The sequence below is a fragment of the Schistocerca gregaria genome, unplaced genomic scaffold (genome assembly GCF_023897955.1).
Source record: "Schistocerca gregaria isolate iqSchGreg1 unplaced genomic scaffold, iqSchGreg1.2 ptg000199l, whole genome shotgun sequence".
NCBI lineage: Eukaryota > Metazoa > Arthropoda > Insecta > Orthoptera > Acrididae > Schistocerca > Schistocerca gregaria.
The window spans coordinates 1,548,088-1,553,122 of NW_026061737.1; positions in this window are offsets into that span (position 1 = coordinate 1,548,088).

Sequence of the window (5,035 nt, forward strand, 5' to 3'; positions counted from 1 at the left end):
GAAGTCAATAATCGATACCTAAATCTTGAATTGTACTACTACTTACTGGCTATTACATCGACTTAGAAGCTTCATCTGTGTTCTACTATGGTGATTTTATTGTCTCCGCATACCGCAGCACGCGACATAGCTTTGCAGACGATAAGTAGAACCGTTTCAGAGAGAAGAGCGGCCAATGTGACGATCTGGCTTTAAGTCGATTCGATAACAAATGACGAAAACGGACGGATTTCTCAAGTTTTTACTACATATGAACACTTTTCACATTCTCCCGTGCAACTCGGCTGCTAGTCCTCCTTTCATGCAGAATCTTAAGGTCCTAGCTCATGTCCAAGGCACCAAAGCCAGCTAAGAAGTCAATAATCGATACCTAAAACTTGAATTGTACTACTTCTTACTGGCTATTGCATCAACTTAGAAGCTTCATCTGTGTTCTACTATGGTGCTTTTAGTGTCTCCGCATTCCGCAGCACGCGACATAGCTTTGAAGACGATAAGTAGAACCGTTTCAGAGAGAAGAGCGGCCAATGTGACGATCAGGCTTTAAGTCGATTCGATAACAAATGACGAAAACGGACGGATTTCTCAGGTTTTTACTACATATGAACACTTTTCACATTCTCCCCTGCAACTCGGCTGCTAGTCCTCCTTTCATGCAGAATCTTAAGGTCCTAGCTCATGTCCAAACACCAAAGCCATCTAAAAAGTCAATAATCGATACCTAAAACTTGAATTGTACTAATTCTTACTGGCTATTACATCATCTTAGAAGCTTCTTCTGTGTTCTACTATGGTGCTTTTAGTGTCTCCGCATAACGCAGCACGCGACAAAGCCTTCCAGACGATAAGTACAACCGTTTCAGAGACAAGAGCGGCCAATGTGACGATCTGGCTTTAAGTCGACTCGATAACAAATGACGAAAACGGACGGATTTCTCAGGTTTTTACTACATATGAACACTTTTCACATTCTCCCATCCAACGCGGCTGCTAGTCCTCCTTTCATGCAGAATCTTAAGGTCCTAGCTCATGTCCAAGGCACCAAAGCCAGCTAAAAAGTCAATAATCGATACCTAAAACTTGAATTGTACTACTTCTTACTGGCTATTACATCATCATAGAAGCTTCATCTATGTTCTACTATGGTGCTTTTAGTGTCTCCGCATACCGCAGCACGCGACATAGCTTTCCAGACGATAAGTACAACCGTTTCAGAGAGAAGAGCGGCCAATGTGACGATCTGGCTTTAAGTCGATTCGACAACAAATGACGAAAACGGACGGATTTCTCAGGTTTTTACTACATATGGACACTTTTCACATTCTCCCGTGCAACTCGGCTGCTAGTCCTCCTTTCATGCAGAATCTTAAGGTCCTAGCTCATGTCTAGGGCACCAAAGCCAGCTAAAAAGTCAATAATCGATACCTAAAACTTGAATTGTACTACTTCTTACTGGCTATTACATCAACTTAGAAGCTTCATCTGTGTTCTACTATGGTGCTTTTAGTGTCTCCGCATACCGCAGCACGCGACAAAGCTTTCCAGACGATAAGTACAACGGTTTCAGAGAGAAGAGCAGCTAATGCGACGATCTGGCTTTAAGTCGATTCGATAACAAATGACGAAAACGGACGGATTTCTCAGGTTTTTACTACATATGAACACATTTCACATTCTCCTATCCAACGCGACTGCTAGTCCTCCTTTCATGCAGAATCTTAAGGTCCTAGCTCATGTCCAAGGCACCAAAGCCAGCTAAAAAGTCAATAATCGATACCTAAAACTTGAATTGTACTACATCTTACTGGCTATTACATCAACTTAGAAGCTTCATCTGTGTTCTACCATGGTGCTTTTAGTGTCTCCGCACACCGCAGTACGCGACATAGCTTTGCAGACGATAAGTACAACCGTTTCAGAGAAAAGAGGGGCCAATGTGACGATCTGGCTTTAAGTCGATTCGATAACAAATGACGAAAACGGACGTATTTCTCAGGTTTTTAGTTCATATGAACACATTTTATATTCTCCCGTTCAACGCGGCTGCTAGTCCTCCTTTCATGCAGAATCTTAAGGTCCTAGCTCATGTCCAAGGCACCAAAGCCAACTACAAAGTCAATAATCGATACCTAAAACTTGAATTGTACTACTTCTAACTGGCTATTACATCATCATAGAAGCTTCATCTGTGTTCTACTATGGTGCTTTTAGTGTCTCCGCATACCGCAGCACGCGACATAGCTTTGCAGACGATAAGTACAACCGTTTCAGAGAGAAGAGCGGCCAATGTGACGATCTACCTGTAAGTCGATTCGATAACAAATGACGAAAACGGACGGATTTCTCAGGTTTTTACTACATATGAACACCTTTCACATTCTCCCGTGCAACTCGGCTGCTAGTCCTCCTTTCATGCAGAATCTTAAGGTCCTAGCTCATGCCCAAGGCACCAAAGCCAGCTAAAAAGTCAATAATCCATACCTAAAACTTGAATTGTACTACTTCTTATTGTCTATTACATCAACTTAGAAGCTTCATCTGTGTTCTACTATGGTGATTTTAGTGTCTCCGCATACCGCAGCACGCGACATAGCTTTGCAGACGATAAGTACAACCGTTTCAGAGAGAAGAGCGGCCAATGTGACGATCTGGCTTTAAGTCGATTCGATAACAAATGACGAAAACGGACGGATTTCTCAGGTTTCTACTACATATGAACACATTTCACAATCTCCCGTGCAAAACGGCTGCTACTCCTCCTTTAATGCAGAATCTTAAGGTCCTAGCTCATGTCCAAGGCACCAAAGCCAGCTAAAAAGTCAATAATCGATACCTAAAACTTGAATTGTACTACTTCTTACTGGCTATTACATCATCTTAGAAGCTTCATCTGTGTTCTACTATGGTGCTTTTAGTGTCTCCGCATACCGCAGCACGCGACAAAGCTTTCCAGACGATAAGTACAACCGTTTCAGAGAGAAGAGCAGCCAATGTGACGATCTGCCTTTAAGTCGATTCGATAACAAATGACGAAAACGGACGGATTTCTCAGGTTTTTACTACATATGAACACTTTTCACATTGTCCCGTGCAACTCGGCTGCTAGTCCTCCTTTTGATGCAGAATCTTAAGGTCCTAGCTCATGTCCAAGGCACCAGAGCCAGCTAAAAAAATCAATAATCGATACCTAAAACTTGAATTGTACTACTTCTTACTGGCTATTACATCAACTTAGAAGCTTCATCTGTGTTCTACTATGGTGCTTTTAGTGTCTCCGCATACCGCAGCACGCGACATAGCTTTGAAGACGATAAGTACAACCGTTTCAGAGAGAAGAGCGGCCAATGTGACGATCTGGCTTTAAGTCGATTCGATAACAAATGACGAAAACGGACGGATTTCTCAGGTTTTTACTACATATGAATACTTTTCACTTTCTCCCGTGCAACTCGGCTGCTAGTCCTCCTTTAATGTAGAATCTTAAGGTCCTAACTCATGTCCAAGGCACCAAAGCCAGCTAAAAAGTCAAAAATCGATACCTAAAACTTGAATTGTACTACATCTTACTGGCTATTACATCAACATAGAAGCTTCATCTGTGTTCTACCATGGTGCTTTTAGTGTCTCCGCACACCGCAGTACGCGACATAGCTTTGCAGACGATAAGTACAGCCGTTTCAGAGACAAGAGGGGCCAATGTGACGATCTGGCTTTAAGTCGATTCGATAACAAATGACGAAAACGGACGGATTTCTCAGGTTTTTACTACATATGAACACTTTTCACATTCTCCCGTGCAACTCGGCTGCTAGTCCTCCTTTCATGCAGAATCTTAAGGTCCTAGCTCATGTCCAAGGCACCAAAGCCAGCTAAAAAGTCAATAATCAGTACCTAAAACTTGAATTGTACTACTTCTTACTGGCTATTACATCGACTTAGAAGCTTCATCTGTGTTCTACTATGGTGCTTTTAGTGTCTCCGCATACCGCAGCACGCGACAAAGCTTTCCAGACGATAAGTGCAACCGTTTCAGAGAGAAGAGCAGCCAATGTGACGATCTGGCTTTAAGTCGATTCGATAACAAATGACGAAAACGGACGTATATCTCAGGTTTTTACTACAAATGAACACATTTCACATTCTCCCGTACAACGCGGCTGCTAGTCCTCCTTTCATGCAGAATCTTAAGGTCCTAGCTCATGTCCAAGGCACCAAAGGCAGCTAAAAAGTATATAATCGATACCTAAAACTTGAATTGTACTACTTCTTACTGGCTATTACATCAACTTAGAAGCTTCATCTGTGTTCTACTATGGTGCTTTTAGTGTCTCCGCATACCGCAGCACGCGACATAGCTTTGCAGACGATAAGTACAACCGTTTCAGAGAGAAGAGCGGCCAATGTGACGATCGGGCTTTAAGTCGATTCGATAACAAATGACGAAAACGGACGGATTTCTCAGGTTTTTACTACATATGAACACTTTTCACATTCTTCCCTGCAACTCGGCTGCTAGTCCTCCTTTCATGCAGATTCTTAAGGTCCTAGCTCATGTCCAAGGCATCAAAGCCAGCTAAAAAGTCAATAATCGATACCTAAAACTTGAATTGTACTACTTCTTACTGGCTATTACATCAAATTAGAAGCTGCATCTGTGTTCTACTATGGTGCTTTTAGTGTTTCCGCATACCGCAGCACGCGACATAGCTTTGCAGACGATAAGTACAACCGTTTCAGAGAGAAGAGCGGCCAATGTGACGATCTGGCTTTAAGTCGATTCGATAACAAATGACGAAAACGGACGGATTTCTCAGGTTTTTACTACATATGAACACTTTTCACATTCTCCCGTGCAACTCGGCTGCTAGTCCTCCTTTCATGCAGAATCTTAAGGTCGTAGCTCATGTCCAAGGCACCAAAGCCAGCTAAAAAGTCAATAATCAGTACCTAAAACTTGAATTGTACTACTTCTTACTGGCTATTACATCGACTTAGAAGCTTCATCTGTGTTCTACTATGGTGATTTTATTGTCTC